General features: G+C 40.0%; 1 pseudogene; it reads right to left on the bottom strand.

Moving 5' to 3' along the window:
* LOC114041932 overlaps positions 1 to 19,474 on the bottom strand; it is a 34,625-nt pseudogene that overhangs the window by 5,262 nt on the left and 9,889 nt on the right.

Genomic DNA, 19,474 nt, shown 5'->3' with positions numbered 1-19,474 from the left:
TACTCTGATTTCAATTCCTTTTCAGAAGATTAGATGCTATTGAGGACCCAATCCTGTATATGTAAATATAAGTAATAACAATTTTACAGGTAGAAGCTTTTCCACCCTTGAGTTCAATAGTTAAACAAATGAATTTGCTTGTAAGGGAATGACTTTACTCCAATTATCATAAAAGACTTGGTAGGATACCTAATTAATTCCAAGAACAGTGCAAATCAATAAGTTGTATACAATAAAATATGTTTGTAACACAGGACACATAGTATAAACAGGTATTATTTCCACAATAGTAACAAACTTTGAAACAACCCAGTATCAATTTAGATGAATGCACTTCCAAATCATTTTGCACAGAGAATCATTCATCTCATCATTAATATGTTGAAACAATAACTTTAAACCACCAAATATTTTATAATAGTCAAGATTTAAAATGAAAAATCGGCTATCATAGTAAATATCAGTATTATTATTACCTGCTTATAACCAAATATGCCTAATTAAATATTAACAGTTTTCAAATTTTCTCATTTTTATCACATCCTTTTAAAAGTCCAATTCATATGCATCATTTCTACCTCACAGTGGTCTCTCAAATTTTACAATCCGAGAGAGTTTTAGAAATACAATACAATTTAGAAATACAGTAATAACACAAACAATAAACTTCAGATGATGTCAATTGCATTTCCCCACTGCCACATATAGAAATTATTGATCTTATTACTCTCGGTATTTAAAAATCACTTCAAAATTTTCAGGCATGGAACAATTACATTAAATTAGAGATAATAATAATATCGTCTAACATATGCCATCGTGTTAAGCATTTTACAATCATTATATCATTTTGGTCCCATGACAACAACCATTATTATTTTTCCCTTCACAAATCGGGAAACAGGGCAAGCAGAGATAAAATAGCTTGCCATAAATTCCAAAACTGGAAGAGAGAAGTGGGGCTTACCAAGAGCAGAGGCTGGCTGGCCTCTTACCTCATAGTGGCACGCCAGGCCTTGCCAGGGGCTTGGGTGGCTGATGCCAGGGCCTTCCCAGTAGTGATAATTCTTGGTGGCAGGGCTTAGGGAATCTCACTATAGGTCTGACCTGTCCACCTCTCCCCTCCCCACAGCTGCAGAATTAACTGAGCCTGGGGCAGTTTGCAGCTGCTGGGGCAGGGTGGACAGAATGTATTGAACCTGGATGATTTCTCTCTGAGCTTTGCCTAGAGGGGTGGGCTGCAAGGTGCCCAGGGGCACAGGGATGTTAGGGCCACTGCTAGTCTGTGATTGCTGCCTCTCCCCTCCTTTTGCCAGATGGGGAAGGCTGATCTAAGTTTTCCTTACAATTCTCCAGCATTCTCTTCTCTTTTACAATCCCCATATTGAGAGACTTATCTCTGGGGAGGGAGTGGGAAATGCTGAGGAATCAGGATCAGGAGGAGGTGTTTTAGCAGAGGGTGAGCTCCTGGAATTACCCCCAATCTCAGGAGTTTTCTCCTGCAATCTTCAAAATGATCGATTTCCCAACTTCTTAATGATTAACCTCAGAACCTGCAGAATCTACTAAGATGTCTTTAGCTGTGTCTAATTTTTCACTCTTCCTCCAGGCTGGCCAGGCCTGGACCCACAAGGAAAAGAGTCTTACAGGTTGGTTTGTTTGTTTTCCTAGCTGCAGCCCTTAGAAGTCTCTGGCTGCATTTTAAATCTTACAAGGTAATAGACTCACTCACAGCACACATGATACAAACACAGAGATACACACTGACAGACAAATTGACAGCACAAATACAAACAGAGCACACAATTAATGACAAGGAGAGGGGGAATTAGAGGCTTGTTAGAAACCCCCAACACAAATTCGCTATTATTATTATCCTGAGTCAGGGGGGTTGGGGAATTTTCAAGGATCCAAGACCTGACAGTATAACTGGATCTTGTGGGGCAAGTCCCAATGAAGTTAAGTTTAGGGATCTGAGTCCCCGTCAGGACTATAGCCTTTAAGGGAAAGGGGAGGAGGATGGGGATTATTCAGAGCCTGGGAAAGAGTGCTGAAGCAGCTTTGTGAGCCTTAAGGGAAGAGGCTTCTGCCTTTCCTTCTCCCTCAGCCATCTCAGCAACCCAATGATGAAAACATTCCCACTCCTGGCTAGATGTCCTGCTGGCCTTTACACTTAATTTGGTTTTAAGATCAAGTAACTTTGACCAGTCGAAAGAACCCCTATTGCGGCCAACATAATTTGGGCCTATCTTCACCAGGGCTGCCAATATTTGTGATCACCTGATTGGCAATGACTTGGCATGTAAGAGGCGGCAGTCTTATTAGCTGGATTTCTCGTTTTAGTTTCTGACTGACCCATAGCCAATTTTTCTTAGATTGATCCTTACCTGAGGGGATCTAAGTGATACCAGAACCATTGAACCACAACTTGATCCCCAACCCCAGAACTAGCTTAAAGGGATGTTTTTTTTCAGGCTTCAATCAAGCTCGTGGGAGATCCATGTAAGCTGGGAATAGGGGAAACTTACCCGACCCCATCAAAGCTAGGACTCTAGGAAAAAAATGGATCCTGAGGCACCCGAGCCACTAGCTTTGCTGGGGTGGGGTGTTGTTTTCACCTATTCAGTCTGCTTCAGTTCCATCCAAGTCACAGGACCATACTGTCGACCTGAAAGTTGGTTAAAGAGGCAACAAGCTAGGTGATAAGTAAATTCATATTGTTTATTCCCTTACATTAACGACATGGAGCCAGAGCTTTAACTCTGACTGACTTAAGCAATTTAAAATAGACAATTTATATTCTTAGAGCAATCCTGACTCAGGATGTCTGTGTTGCTCAAAAAAAAATATACATACATACATACATACATACATACATATATATATATATACATATCCTCCATATATTTTTAACATGTAGCATGAGAGAAGAAGTTGAATAGGTTGTAAATACAATAAGACAAGAGAAGTAACAAAGTGTCAATTGAAATTATAGTCCCAGGATATCTGTGTTTCCCCTGTGCAACATATGTCCATAGGATGCCAAGATAAGAAAAGTCCCACTCTTCAAGACAGTGTCTGGTCCCAGGCATCGTCTCCTTAGTGATCACAAACAGGAAGAATGCTGGTCAGCTTCATCTGGTGCTGTAGTTGCTGACACAGGAAGGGGCATTTTTAGTTCACTCAGAGAGCAGAGCATGCAAATCGTTATGGTAGATTAAGCCCAGAGTGGGCCAAAATGTCTCTCCTGATTGGCCAATCCAGGTTTTAGGCCTTTCTCAGGGGTTGAGGTTCAAAAGGGTTTGAGCAGGGGTCTACACCTTACATCAGTCAGAGAAAATATTTATGATGCAAACCTTTCTCTCCCTCTGGTCTGTCCACTTGGAGAAATAACATCCCTAGGTTTGCTTCCCCAGCAAACTGGATTAAGTTTCATGAGACAGTACAAGTGAAGGGTGAGAATCCTAACTTTTTTTTATAACAGGCTGTGCAAAAGTTCTAAGTTATATGGGAGACTAGACCCCTCTATTCCAAGAGATGCTTGTATTTTGTTAATCAACTCCTGCCTGAGGTACAAAAGTATTTCCACAAGAGATGCCCAGGTTGGCATGAAATGACCATAGAGCAGACTAAGGGAATTGTTCCCTATGTCTATGAAGGAAAGGAAGCTGTGGAAAGGGACCAGACTGTTATGCAGCCCGTTTGAGCCTAAACCATTCTTTCAGGAGTTACTATACAGGTCATTAGAGAGGCCATTGTACAAGTTATGCTGGAGATTATGTCTAAACATCGTTGGGTATTTCAAAAATGTTTCTACTGTGGGAGGTGAGGTCACATTACTCAAGACTGTTTTAAGGGAAAAAGGGATCCTAGAAATCAAAAAGGGAATGGTTTTAAGGGTTCCCTAAGGAATAATAATGCAAAAAGAGAGAGAGGTAAGACTTGTGGATCTCAAAGACAGATTTTTTTCAAGCTGAATAAGTACTCTTTCTACTGATAAATTACTCAAGTAGAATTTTTTTTCATTCTTTTTTTTAATGTTTATTTTTCAACAATTACTTCCACAAGATTTTGAGTGGCAAATTTTTAAAACTTTGGGTTCCAAATTTTCTCCCTTCCTCCCTCCCCACCCACCCTCATTGAAAAGGCAAGCAACTCAATATAGATTATACATGTGCAGTTATGCAAAACACTTCCATAGTAGTCATGATATGAAAAACTGACTCCTTTTCCCTTAATCCTATCCCGCCCCCCATTTATTCTATTCTTTCTTTTGACCCTGTCCCTCCTCAGAAGTGTTTGTTTCTGATTTCCCCCTTTCCCAATCTGCCCTCCTCTCTATCATTCCCCTGCTCTCTTGTCCCCTTCTCCCCTTATTTTCCTGTAGGGTAAGACAGATTTCCATACCCAATTTAGCATGTATGTTATTCCCTCCTTAAGCCAAATCCTATGAGAATAAGACTCACTCATTCCCTTTCACCTTCCCCTGTTTCCCCTCCACTATAAGAGCCTTTTCTGTTTTTTTTTTGTGAGATAATTTACCCTGTTCTACCTCTCCCTTTCTCCTTCTCCCAGTATAATCCTCTCTCACCCCTTAATTTTATTCTCCAGATATGATCCTTTTATCTTCAACTCACCCTGTGCCTTCTATCTATCTATCTATCTATCTATCTATCTGTCTATCTATCTATCTATCTATATATATATGTATGTATATACATATATACATATATGTATATATATATACACACACACACATATATATATATATACATACATATAATTTTTCCCCTCCAGCTACCCTAATACTGACAAAGGTCTCCTGAATTATAAATATCATCTTTCTATGCAGGAATATAAACAGTTCAACCTTAATAAGTCTCTTGTGATTTCTCTTTCCTGTTTACCTCTTCGTGTTCTACTTGAGTCTTGTATTTGAAAGTCAAATTTTCTATTTAGCTCTGGTCTTTCATCAAGAATGCTTGAAAATCCTCTATTTCACTAAATAACCATTTTTTCCCCTGAAGGATTATACTCAGTTTTGCTGGGTAGGTGATTCTTGCTTGTAATCCTATCTCCTTTGGCCTCTGGAATATTATATTGCATACCCTCCGGTCCCTTAATGTAGAAGCTGCTAAATCTTGTGTTATCCTGATTGTGTTTCCACAATACTTGAATTGTTTCTTTCTGGCTGCTTGTAATATTTTCTCCTTGAGCTGGGAACTCTGAAATTTGGCTACAATATTCCTAGGAGTTTTCCTTTGGGGATCCCTTTCAGGAGGAGATTGGTGGATTCTTTCAATTTCTATTTTGCCCTCTGGTTCTAAAATATCAGGGCAGTTTTCCTGGATCATTTCTTGAAAGATGAGGTCTAGGCTCTTTTTTTGATCATGGCTTTCAGATAGTCCAATAATTTTTAAATTCTCTCTTCTGGATCTATTTTCCAGGTCAGTTGTTTTTCCAATGAGATATTTCACATTGTTTTCTAATTTTTCATTCTTTTGCATTTGTTTTACAGTGTCTTGATTTCTCATAAAGTCACTAGCTTCCAATTGCTTTATTTTAATTTTTAAGGAAGTATTTTCTTCATTAAGCTTTTGGACTTCCTTTTCCATTTGTCCAATTTTGCTTTTTAGGGCATTTAGGAGAACCTCATTGGCTTTTTGGACCTCTTTTTGCCATCTGGGTTAAGCTATTTTTTAAGGTGTTATTTTCTTCAGCATTTTTTTGGGTCTCCTTTAGCAAGCTGTTGACTTGTTTTTCATGATTTTCTTGCATCACTCGCATTTCTCTTCCCAGTTTTTCCTCTACTTCTCTTACTTGCTTGTCAAAATCCTTTTTGAGCTCTTCCAAGGCCTGGGACTGATTCATATTTTTCTTGGAGGCTTTGGATGTAGGAGCTTTGACTTTGTTGTCTTCTTCTGGTTGTAATTTTGATCTTCTTTGTTACCCAAAAAAGATTCTATGGTCGGACACTTCTTGTGAGGTTTGCTCATGATCCCAGCCAATTACTTGAGTTACAAATTCTTTATTAAGGTAGAGGTCTCCTTCCAATGTGGAGCATTTACTGGCCCAAGCTTCAGGGGTTTGTATAGATGTTTTTAGAGATACTTCTAGGGACCTGTAAATTTTCAGTTCTTCCAAGATGGTATGATAAGGGGCGAGGTGTTTACTCATTTCCTGGCCTATGCCCTGGTCTGTGAGTGACCACAAGCACTCTTTTCTATCTTGAAACTGTGAGGAGGATTTCCTCTCTACTGCCACTACAAGCTCCACCATGCCGGCGTTCCTCCTCTCCCCAGAACCGTCCCTCAGAACTGTGACCCAGATCCAAGCACGGGCAAAGCAAGAGATTCCTGCCTCAGCACTGGCAAAGAGATCCATGCAATCCCCCTCTGATCAGCCACTCGCTTCTCCCTCAGTCTGTGGGCCAGAAGCTCTGGAGGGAGCTGCCGCCCCGGGGCCATGCTCAGGAACTGGGGCTGAGACTTAGCTTCTCTCTCACCGCAGACACAGACTTTTCCCACTGACCTTCTAAGTTGTCTTTGGCGTTCGTGGGTTGAGAAGTCTGGAAACCGCCACAGCTGCCTGTGATTCAGTCCTCTGAGGCCTGCTCCAGGGTCGCTGCAGCCTGTGAGCCCAGGCCGAGCTGGCTCCTCCTCCATATATTGCTTTCTGATCAACCATCCAGGTTGTCTTGGGCTGGAAATTTGTTTCCCTCTGTCCTTTTGTGGGTTCTGCTGCTTTAGAATGTGTTTAGAGCCATTTTTTATAGGTATTTGGAGGGGTTTGGGGGAGTGCTCAAGCAAGTCACTGCTTTCACTCTGCCATCTTGTCTCTGCCCCCCTCAGGTAGAAATTTAACAAGTTCTAACTGGCTAACTGCAACTGAGTGTGGAAATAAATTTTGTTGTAACTCAGAGAACCACCAGCTACTGGGTAAGTTTACTCCCTGCTTCCTTCTTATCCCTAAAATCCACCTGTGAACTATTAGAGACAAGATCTCCTAGCCAGATTATAGAATTCTCTGCTCTCTGATGGTATTCTGTTCCCTACAAATTGCCCACTCTAATCAGACCAATGTATCTAAAACTGTAAAAATAAGTTTTTGTCCTTTTAAGACACACTTTCATCAAAGTTTTTTTTCTGTAGTGGCCTTAAATGCAATCACTTTAGAATTTCAGCAATTTATGTTTAAAATGTATATTACCATTATAAAGGCTGTTTGTATAAGTAATGTTGGTAAAAATTGCGAGAGAAACACAACTCTCTTGACTTATGGATTGTTAAGTATTAACTCTCCTCAGATTCTGAAAAAAGAACAACAAAGAGTAATCAGAAAAGAGAAGTAAGTACGATTTAATTAGGAAAACTGCTTTTTAGTTGGTCGCTCTAGGCAATATAACAGATCATCTGTTAACAGGGATGGGAGAACCCAGATCCTCTTTCCTGGGCTTCGACAAGCCTTTTAAAAGTTTTTTGTGATTACTAAAAACATCTTAATGGATTTTTTTTAAGTGATTTGTCCCGCAAACTTCTTCTGCAAGTAGGAGTAGGCAGTACAGATTCTGTCTCCCTTTTGGGAGAATGTGAGAGGTTTGGAGCTCTTTAATCTAGTAGATAACAATTGAATTGCAACTAATCAGGCAACAGGTTATAATTGTGATAGGTAAATTAATGAAGAAATTAACTCTATAGCTTGGGAAGGCTCAACAACAGTATATGCAGTCTGGGATATAGTTGAAATGTAAAGGAAAGTTGTGTAGTCTGAGTAATGGGTTTGAAAGGATCTGGAAAGAGAAATAAAGGCTGGAGGGAAAATAGGGAAGGTAGATGAGAAGGTCTGGGGACAAATGGAGGACATACCCTGTGCACAACAGGTGGGCAACTGTTCCAAGCCCCTCCTGTTCCTGGACGGTTGTTCTGGGTGCCCATGTGCCTGTTTCAGATGGCTTAAGCACGTTGAGGAGGTGTGAGCAAGTTTGACTTTGTTTAATAGATTGAGAATGAAAATTCTGTGGCTTGATTTGAAAGCCAATACAGACAAGCCAATAGAGGGTTAGGAAAAATTTTATAAACAAGTGTTCTTAAGTGTGATAATTGGGATAAATTACTGTCACTCCAAATCTTTTACAGTGGATTAACTGGAAATAGTGAAGGTCATAAGATGAAATGCTTGGAATAAATAGCCCGTGAGTAAAATATGATACTAAATAATTGAAATTATAAACTGAGGTTCTATATGACAACATGTGGGAAACAGATCCCAGTGTAATTGAATTTATTCTGGTCTCATTTTAAGTGAAATTCACTGCTATCATTATTAATATTATTCTAAATAAGGAAATTTGTTAGCTGGGTGATTTTAAGCCAACTTACCCATTATGTGATTTGTAATGTGTATAAAGAAAAATACCTAACATTGATTTGATAATACATCGTATTAGAGATATTATTAAAAGAGCAAACTCTTATTCAGTTCTTTTGGGTTATGGATACAATTGTTAAAAGACTAATGTAAAGATGTTTTTTAAAAAAAATCCTTTTATGGAACAAAAGAAGATAGTAATAACAATTGTCTGTGAAGTTGGCATAGCAAGAAACCCTTTAAAATGTCCTCATCTGTGAAAGTCAGAGTCTTAAAATCTTACTAGACCTGCTAACCGTTTAAAGTAACAATGAGTGCTTGCTTTTGTGGCAGATTGGCAGCTGAGTAGGGTGTCAGTATTTCAAGACTTCAAGATCTAACCCCATGCTCAGGTTAAAGTACAGTGATTTGATTTTAGTTAAGACCTAGACATTAGTGAGGAAAGGATTTTTATTCCTTAAGAAAAACAAAAATAAAATATTGATCTCTATCTAACCAATGGACCATACTCTCCTGAGAAAGATTTTTTTTTCAACTTTAGCTTTAGTATGCTATGAGTATGGTTAGATAAGGATCTGGCTAGCTGTGTCCACCCACCTTTCAGGATGGTCTGTAGGCAACCCATATTATAAACCTAACACTATATAAATATTAGATATGATGAAAAGTAGAGGTTATTGTGATCTGTAACTATTATATAGGAACCTAAATGTTTCCTTGTATTGTTCAAATTGAGAATTATTTAATTAACTCCTTCTGTGAAAACTCAAAGATTTCTGCCTGGGGAAACTGGCCATGCCCTGCCAACAATAAATCTAATTTCTTAGGTCTCTCTTCTGCCTCGGCCAAAAATCAGTCATCTAGAATCTTAGAGTAAGAAATTCTAAAAGCAATGACTTATAATACTTAGCCCAGAACATTTTAAACTAACCTAGTGATAACAGGTATGAACTCAAACCGGTAAAGCTTTAATATGTATTTCTTAGTATTGTTACTGTTAAATTAAGTACATGTCTATATTGTGAAAGTTGATAACATCCACATAGTTAGAAAAATAGATTTTCTTGTAATTTGAATGTTGTTAGGTCATAAACTCAGTGTTAAAAGTATTTTACTTCATACAGATTATAATAATGAAAAAAATTTCTTCTTTGTTTTTATCTGTATTTTTATCTATATTTTTATCAAATATCTTAATACTTGACAGGGTTATAAGTAAAAAGTTCCTAGATCCATTTATGTAAGTTCTGCTTACATTTGTTCAAAGTGATTTTCTGTGTAATGTAGAGATGCATCCCACTGACTTGAGGTATCTTGACTAGAACTGGGTTTTATGTTTCAAATCCATGATATTGTTTATGACATTGCGCAGATATACTGATAGATATGCAGATGTACTGTTGCTACATTATGAGCTTAACTGTTAAAAGAAAAAGAAAAAAGGTTTGCAAACTGCTAATATTCTGAAATACTTGCCTCTAGTAAAGAGGAAGTTTCATCTAAAATTATTTAGTTATCACTTATGAAAATTGTAAGATTGTTGGTTAAATTATTAGAGGTTATTATAATAAGGCCAATCTAATTGGGTATATTTTTTAACATCGCTTTACTTAGAAAACTACATCTTCTCATTGTAAACACTTTTTGATGAGAGGGTGGTGGTAATTGGGAATTTATTTTGTTTATGGTAATTTAGAATTTATTTATGATATTTAAGACATTTTATACCAACTTAGTTTTAACAAAGTCCAATTTTTAAAAATGTATTTTTGCTTTAAGGGTTGAATAAGACATAGCTGTCAGTCTGGAGGTTTACACTTATCGTATAAACTATTTATGTGAACTTACAGCTATCACATATTACTTCAGTAGGTTCTAATAACTGCCTTACATCAGGGCAAATTTAACTTGTTTTCGAGAAAGACAAATACTGGTAAAAAGGAATGTCAAGTAAAAATCTTTTGTGTGATTGTTTTTTTCAGACGGCCTGATACATTTTTATTTGTTAGCTAATTTATTGCAACAACTTGATAGTATTGACAACATTTGTGTCTACCTCTACTGTGATTAGTGAAAACTTTTTGGGACCCTGAATATTCTTTTTGAGCTTCATTTTTAGTTTTGTCCTGTCCTTGGGCCAACCTCGAATGACTGCTTCACACACACACACACACACACACACACACACACACACACACATGCCAGCTCAATGACAGTGACATCTGAGATCTAAGGCCCACTGGCCTTATCTGTCACTGGGAATAAGGTTAGGAGGGTGATCTTGTAAAGGCTAAGGTTGCACTCTCTTAATTCATTTTCCCATACAAGACATCTGCCCACCTGGTTCCATATACTTGGCTGCTTATACAAGGCTACTGAGCCTTGGGCCTAGGCCTTTAGGACCAGTACTCTTGTACTGCATTCATGTGCCTGTTTCTTCCTCTAATAGCAAATATCTATAACCAGGACAAGGTAAGTTGTGATTTTTTTATGATAAATCTTTTACTATTCTCAATCTGAAATTGTAGTCAATACTTGTTATCAAGGATATGTGATCCATAATAATTGAATCTACCCAAGGCTATTATTATTGGAACTTGCTATTCTGTGGAAGAAAACATAGACCAAAAACAAAACAAAACAAAGCAAAACAAACAAAAATAAAAACAGCAACAAGAACAAGAAAAATAACCAAAGTAAAGAAAAAGTATCTTTGATCTACAGTAATCAGGCTCTACCAGTTCTTTCTCTGGAGATGGACAGCATCTTTCAACTCAAGTCCTACAGAATTGTCTTAGATCATGGTAGTCCTGAGAATAGCTAAGTTATTCATAGTAGATCATCATACAATATTACTGTTACTGTGTACGATGTTCTCCTAGTTCTGCTCACTTCACTTTGCGTCAGTTCATTAATTCTTTCCGTGTTTTTCTGAGAGCATCCTGCTTGTCATTTCATTTTTTAAAAAATATATATTTATTGAATTATAATTTATTTCTCACATGGACATCCCATCCCAATGTTATCCAATGTCACATCACATTTTGATATACTTAGACATACAAATGCATGATTACAAGATTATATTTACCTTTGTCTTCTAGCTTATCACAACCTTGAGTAACGCCTCAGTCCTCACCTCACAAGACGTTTTGTTTTGTGGTATTTTTCTTTTCCACTCAGTCTGAGAGACTGAAGTGAGCTTTTGGTTTCCTCCTTGTGAGGGCTGCGGCTGTTTGTGACCATCTTCATCTCAGTGGGAAAGAATAGCATCACAGCTGGACTTACGGAGCTTCCTCTGATAGAACTCCCTGAGATAGGTGAGATAGAAAGCCAGGTATTCTGTGCTGGGCTTAGAACAGCACCTGTGTCTCCTCCAGTTTTCCAGAGCATCTACTGCAGCTAACCAAGTGTGCTTGTGCCAACTGACATGTTCTGGAAGCAGTCTTGTACTGAAACCTTACTGCCAGATGCCACCAGAATGCTCAACTGCTTAGATTTGGAATGGTGCCTCAGAAGAATTTCTTCAGTTTTAGGGTGGTTCAAGTCACAGTCACTCAACGTTAAGACAGAGTCCATGCTACAGCTGTCCTGACCCAGCTTCTTTACCAGGTCGCTGCCAGAAACATCTACGTCATCCATCATTCAGCTCATTTTCTAAGCTGCCTAAAGAAGAATAATTCATGTGGAAGCCAGACATACCTGGGGCATTGTCTCTGTCACAGCTGATTGAAATATCTCTCAAGAGGGAAGTGATTTCTTCTCCAAATATCCTGCAGCAATTTTCATTTAGAAATTGTATAAGTTGAGAGACCTTTTTAGTGAATTCATTCTCCAGCTCAGGACTGGCAGAAGATGGTGGCCAAAGAATGCTGGGAGCAATGCACACTGCCAGATTAAAAGCTGTCATTTGATTGGATGCAGATCGTTACTCGAAGTCGTACAACATTCCAAACTGATACCAAAAGAGAACAACATTGGCTCTAGGAAGCTGCTCTATTAGCCTCTGAACTGTGTTTATCTTCTCTTCATCATTCCCTTGACCTGTGATGCAGACCCACTGGTCAAAGAGATCAGATGAAAAAATACTTCCTGGAATGTTTCAAAGAAAATCCTTTAAGACGCATGCTGCCACAAAAATGGATTCAGAGTCTAAGCCCACCTCAGCTCCTGAATTAAGTTTCTCCCTCAGCTCTGCAGGATTTGATGTTCCCCAGATAGCCTGAAAATGTCATTCATGAGAGGCCCTTTTTGATTTAGAAGAAAAGGCATGTCCAAAACAGGTTTGAGCAGGTTGTCGTTCTCACAGATTTCTGACAGTGAAAACCCAAAGAGCTGCACTGGCATCAGGGACATTGGAGACACTGGCATGGTGTCCAGGTGGGTGCTGGAGCCTCTCCAAAAGGCCTAATTTATGATAGATCTTCTTGTTTTAAGCATCTTCTGGCTGAGATCAGTCAGTGGTTGGCTCCCGGCCAGGCAGCTGGGCTTCGGTTTGAACTGGCACTGCATCTCCTAGGGCAGCTGCTCTATGAAGGACTCCTGGAGGCCCAAAGGGAATGGTGAGTCTTTTGATCCCTGTGTCAGGAATGAAGTGTCTCGAAGGTGGCTCATTTTAATCCCAGGAGGATATTCATGACCAATGAATGGATATGCAGCTTCTTCTCTCCCAGAATTCACCCCCAGTTGGTAGTCTTTTGCAGAACCATTTATCCCTCACTTTGGCAGGGCCATAGTGATGACTTTTACTACATCAGAATTCTTGATTGTTATTGTTTTGGAAGAAGCACGATTCCCAATGTCCTTTGGAAAGATTTTAAGAGGAATACTCTTTGGATGATCTCTCTCTCCTTCTCTTTGTCAATATTATCTCTGGAGAAGAGATCGCCACTTGTCCTTTTGCTCTGGATAGCTGAAAGTGACAAGGAGGTTGACAATAGGCCACCCTAAAACAAATGACTTCATAATATTGGTATTCCCTTCACCCACTTCATCCACACAGCTTGCTGTCCACATATCACTTAATATAATTTTAGTTTTTAGTCTTAAGATTGTTGTTATACCATTTGCCTCTTGAGACTAAAGGAAAGGTCCAGTTCAAGCCACAAGTTAAATGGCTTTTTTGATAGTTTCAACATAATCCCCCACAGACATTTGATCTCAAAACCACCATGGTCATCATCATTTGGCCTAATTGGCAGTTGTAAAGCTCAAGAGGGGCTTGACCTTGGTCACGAGGAACACATCATTAAACAGAATTTTTTGTTGTTCCCAATTTTTTGCAGGCCCCCTTTGAGTTCAACATGACTGTCATTCAACAGGCTCCTGCTGGGCCCAAGTTGGCAGATGGACTCTGCCTGTTATCATCAGGTTAGAACTGCTTTTGGCCCAGGCAGAGAGTCCTAAGGAATTTGATTTAATGCTGGCAGGGTGTGGCCAGTTTCCCCAGGCAGAAACCCTCCTTTTTGTCCTGCTACTCTTCAACCTTTTCGAATCCAAATTAAATTTAATCAGTGGCAAAAGGGAGAGTCAGATCACAGCCAGAGTCCTAACAGAGAGCTCATCTTGTGGAGTACTCTCCACGTGGGCCCAAAAGAGAGGAATTTTTTGTTAAGAATCTGGAAGTGTAAGGCTCTGATCCCTGGTTAGCCATAGCTGTGGTGATTAAAAAGGTTTGAGAGACAGTTTCTGGGTAATTTAATCATTTTATTAGTAAGGCCAGAACATTATTGATAAAAGGAGAGACATTTGACTGTCTCTCTCAGACCTTATCTGAGGCCTTATCATTTCTTAAAGCACTACAGTATTCTATCACAATCATATACAACAACTTGTTTAGCTGTTCCCCAATTGATGTATGTCCCCTCAATTTCTAATTCTTTACCACCCCTAAAAGAGCTGCTATAAATATTTTTGTACATATAGGTCCTTTTCCTTTTTATTTTTTATCTCTTTGGGTTACAGACCTAGTGGTGGTATTGCTTGGTCAGAGGGTGTGAATGGTTTTATAGTCCTTTGGGCATAACTCCAAATTGCTCTCCAGAATGGTTGAATCACTATACAACTTCACCGATAGTACACTAGTGTTCTAATTTTCCCCGAATCCCCTCCAACATTTGTCATTTTCCTTTTCTGTCATATTAGCCAATCTGACCGGTCATCAGTAGTGATACAGAGCATTTTTTTTGTATGACTATAGATAGCTTTGTTTACTTTGTCTTCTATTTTTTTTCACTCTTGATTTTGTTTGATTGTTTTTTGATGTCACATAAAGTCATTAGCTTCCACTTGCCTAATTCTAATTTTTAAGGAATTATTTTCTTCCATGAGCTTTTGTACCTCCTTTTCCATTTGACCAATTCTACTTTTTTAAGGAGTTCTTCTCTTCAGTGAATTTTTGTATATCTTTTTCCATTTAACCAATTCTGCTTTTCAAGGCATTCTTCTCTTCATTGGATTTTTGTGCCTCTTTTACCATTTGACCCATTCTGGTTTTTAAGGTGTTTTTTAATTCATTTGTGTGCCTCCTTTACCAAGCTATTGACTCTTTTCATAATCTCCTTGCATCATTCTCATCTCTTCCCAATTTTTCCTCTACCTCTCTCATTTGATTTTTTTTTTTATTTTTAGTGAGGCAATTGGGATTAAGTGACTTGCCCAAGGTCACACAGCTATAGTACGTGTCAAGTGTTGGGTCTGAGGCCGAATTTGAACTCAAGTCCTCCTGACTTCAGGGCCCGTGCTCTATCCACTGCGCCACCTAGCTGTCCCTCTTATTTGATTTTTTAAATCCTTTTTGAACTCTTCCATGGCCTGAGACCAGTTCATATTTTTTTCTTTGAGGCTTTGGATGCAGGTACTTTGACTTTGTTGTCTTCTTCTGGGTATGTGTTTTGATCTTCCTTGTCACCATAGTAACTTTCTATGGTCAGAATTTTTTTTTCTGTTGTTTGCTCATTTCCCAGCCTATTTCTTGACATTCCTACTCTATGCTAAAGTAGAGCTCTGCTTCCCAAGTGGAGGGGGCACTGTCCCAAGCTTCAGGCTTTTTGTGCAGCTGTTTTCAGAGGTAACTCTGAGGACCTGTACGTTTTTGGCTCTTCTAAGGTGGTATGATCTAGGGAGAGATGTGTTTACTACTCTTCTGTATTGTGCACTAGTTTGTGAGCAACCACAAGCACTCTTTTCAACCCTGGAACTGTGACCAGGATCCCTGCTCCCCTGAGGCCACAAACTCTGCTGTGCTAATGCTCCTCCTCCCACTGGGACTAAGACCTAGGACTGTGACCCAGATTCAAGTATAGGCAATGCAACAGAGTCCTGCCCCTGGTGCCAACAAAAAGCCCCCTGTAAATCTCCTTTGTCTGACCTGTTGTCCCATCCCCTTACCGTCTGTGGGCTGAGAGATCTGCAAACGGCCACTGCTGCTGCTGATTCAGTTGCCCTGAGGCCTGCTCCTGGTTTGCTGGGGCTCAGTCTGCACTGGTGTGGCCTGCTCTGGACTGTGCTCCTCTCTCACTCTGGTACAACAGACCTTTCCTGCTGACCTTCTAAGTTGTCTTGAGCTAAAAATTTATTTCACTCTGTCTTTTTGTGGGTTCTGCCACTCTAGAATTTGTTTAGAATCATTATTGAAAGATATTTGGAGGAGTTTAGGGGAGAGGTCAGGTGAGTCCCTGCCTTTACTCCACCATCTTGGTTCTGCCTCCCCCAGGCAGCCTTTTAATGAAGAAATCAAAGCTCTACATAGTTGTATGAAAACAAAAATGTTCTAAATCAGTATTGATTAGAGAAATGTAAATTAAAAAGAAAAACTCTGAGATATCATCTCACACTATCAGATTGGGTAAAATGATAGAAGGGGGAAATGACAAATGTTGGAGGGCGTGTGTGCAAGAATTGGGACACTAATACACTATTGGTGTAACTGTGAACTGATCCAACCACTTTGGAGAGCAGTCTGGAAATATGCCCAAAAAGTTGTAAAACTGTGCATATATCCTTTGTCCCCACAATACCACTATTAGGTCTGTTTCCCAAGGTGATCAGGGAAAAGGGAAAACGACCTATATGTTCTAAATATCTACAGCAGCTCTCTGTGTGGTGGCAAAGAACTGGAAATTGTAGCGATGCCCATCAATTGGGGAATGGCTAAAGCAGTTGTGGTATATGATTGTGATGGAACCCTACTGTGCTGTAAGAAATGATGAGAATCTTGATTTTGGAAAAACATGGGAAGATTTGCATGAAATAACGAAGAGTGAAATGAGCAGAACCAAGAGAACATTGTATACAGTAACAGAAATATTGTTCAAAGAATAACTGTGAATGACTTAAGTTATTCTGAGTATTATAAATATTCAAATCAACTACAAAGGATCCATGAAGGAAGATGCTTTCCACCTCCAGAGAAAGAACTGATAAGTAGAATGATATGTGTGTGTGCATATATATTATATGTATGCTGTATATATGTAAAATCTGTGTCAAATGGTGGCTATCTCTAGTGCAGGGTGGGGAAAGAGGGATAGAGATAGCTCAGAACCTAAAATGTAACAAATAATAAATTTAATTTATTTTGAAAACATTTATTAAGTGCTTACTACATGAGGGGCAGCTAGGTGGCACAGTGGATACAGCACCGGCCCTGGAGTCAGGAGGACCTGAGTTCAAATCCAGCCTTGGACACATAACACTTACTAGCTATGGGACCCTGGGCAAGTCACTTAACCCCTTTGCCTAACCAAAAAAAAAAAAAAAAAGATAATAATAAAGTGCTTACTACATGCCAAGCATTGTGTTAAGTGATGTCTGTAAGTTAAGAAACTGGTTAGAAACAAATTCATTTGAAGGGTTGGAAGAATTTGGGCTTTACCTGGGGGAGAAGGAGAGGCCTCAGCCTTGGCCAGATCTCCTTCCCACTGCCTCTGCCTCTACTTTGGCTGGAGGAGGAGGAACTTATGAGCAGAGAGGTCAAGAGTATATTAGACCTCATATCTTCACACTGGTATCTAGAGAGAAGGCGGAAGGTAGGGAGGGGGAGAGACAGAGACAGAGACAGGGGTGGGGGAAGAGAAGCTTTCTCCTCTCTGTTGATCTTGCTTGACCATCCTTCGGTAAAGAAATAAAAACCATCCTTGCTGTTGATATAATGCTCTGTTCAGATAGAACTACTTACCTCCTGTTTTGTCCTTCGCTGCTGTTTCTTGAAATTAATCAGTCTGTCAGTCAGTCAAAAAGCATTTATTGGGGTTAGAAAGCAATAGGGGATGACAGATATAGGGCAAGAACTAGTTTCTTGTTAGTTTATTGACTGGTAACCCTAAGCAGATCTGAAAATGACCTGGTCATCCATTTTCTGAAATACAAGAAGGCAGAAGAAAGGCCCTACCCCAGAAGCTTCAACCACTTACAAAGCTACCCTGACTGGTCCTGCAGAAGAATCAATGGTGGTAAATGGTGGAAGGAAGACAGAGCTAGTTGCCATATATCTGGCCTTACAGAACTGAGTGAGAGTCTCTACAGACAGATGTGAGTCTGAACAGCCACCATGCATGAGGCCTGACCCAGCAGCACCTTCTGTGAGGGAAGAACTCACTGTCCACCCAGGGTACAAATGACAGCATCTCCTATACATTGCTTTTCCACATGTGCAGCACCCCTAGACAATGGTCAAGAAATAGACCTGTCTCCACCAAAGACTGAGGGTGGTGGCAGTGGTGAGGGGCGGTCTTCATAACTCCACCCAAAGAAGGACACTGGGACCCTGGGTGGCTCCCCACTACAACACATGCTGGTATGGTTTTCAAGCAGCCTAGAGCCATGTCTGAGATTTTTGTCCCATTTTTTTCCCCTACATCTCCTCAAATAGAGTAGCAGAGGATGGTGGCAGCAGTACTTTCAATGGATTCTGCAATCAGATCTCAGCCAATATTTGGCTGTTCAGTTTGGAGGCAGTTTTCCAGTTTTCTTTTCAGAGGAGATGCTCTCAGTTGTGCCAGTAGGGAGTCTTAGAGTCTTCTCCCTGACTGAGGGTGTCAGCTCTTGGAACTGGAGGGCAGGGACCATAAGCAAAACTTGTGTCTCTCAGCTACCTCCCTCAGGCCCCAGCACGGATGTCTGAATATCAAAATGACACCAAGACGGGATGAATTCTGGAACCTGGGTTCCAAAACATACCATTAGGCTATCCACTTCTATTTCTGAGCCTCTTCTTACTCATCTGTAAAATGAAGTGATTGACTTAGATGAGCATTAAAGTTCCTCTTTCCTCTGTCACTCTGTGATTCTGTATGATTGATTTGAATCACTCTGTCAGGGGTGGGGGGTGGGGCATTCATTCACTAAATAGTCAGAGGGATCTATGATCTCATTGTAGTGTATACTCCCTAAATTGATGGAAGGCAAAACCCACCCAACTTACCAATCCTAGGTGACTTTGGAGGTGGCAGAGCCAAGATGGTGGATTAGAGGCAGTACTCCAGCTGAACTCTCTCAACATTTTGAAGTGGCAGAGCCAACAAAAGGTCAGGGTGAGATACTTTTCCAGTCTAAGAAAACTTGGGAGGTCTGCAGTAGAGGTCTGTGACACCAGGGTGAAGGCCTGTCTGGAATGCACACATGCAGCAGCAGCAGCAATATTGGCTGCAGCAGCTGCTTCAGGAGCTCTGAGCCAAAAAGAGGGTCAGACAACTAGTCAGAAAGTGATTAGAGGGAACTTGTTGCTAGCACTCGGTATAGCTGGTGCTGATTGGCAACCCTATTGCCCATAGCAGTTCTGGTTGCAGGTCCACAGTGGAGAGGAGTGCTAGTGCTTACAGGTACAGAGGAGCAGTTTACTGCTTTACTTTACCCTTCCTGGGTAAAGACCAAAGCACAGACCAGGAGAGCAGTGACCACACCCCTGCCCATACCTCACCACCTTGGAAGCACCAAAGACTTGCAGACTCCCAAAGCAAGCTCTGAAAACAGCGGCGTGAAAAAGCTTGAAGATTGGGACAGTGCCTCCGCATGCCCAGGGGAGCAGAGCCCAACTTTAACATGTAGTTCAAAGTCAATAAATAGTCTGGGAAAATGAGCAAACAACAACAAAAAGAACTTGACCCTA

This window comes from Vombatus ursinus, unplaced genomic scaffold (assembly GCF_900497805.2).
Source record: "Vombatus ursinus unplaced genomic scaffold, bare-nosed wombat genome assembly UNPS02014219.1, whole genome shotgun sequence".
In the NCBI taxonomy this organism is placed as follows: Eukaryota; Metazoa; Chordata; class Mammalia; order Diprotodontia; family Vombatidae; genus Vombatus; species Vombatus ursinus.
Note: the sequence above shows the minus strand (reverse complement) of the source record. Positions and strands in the feature narration are given on the sequence as shown.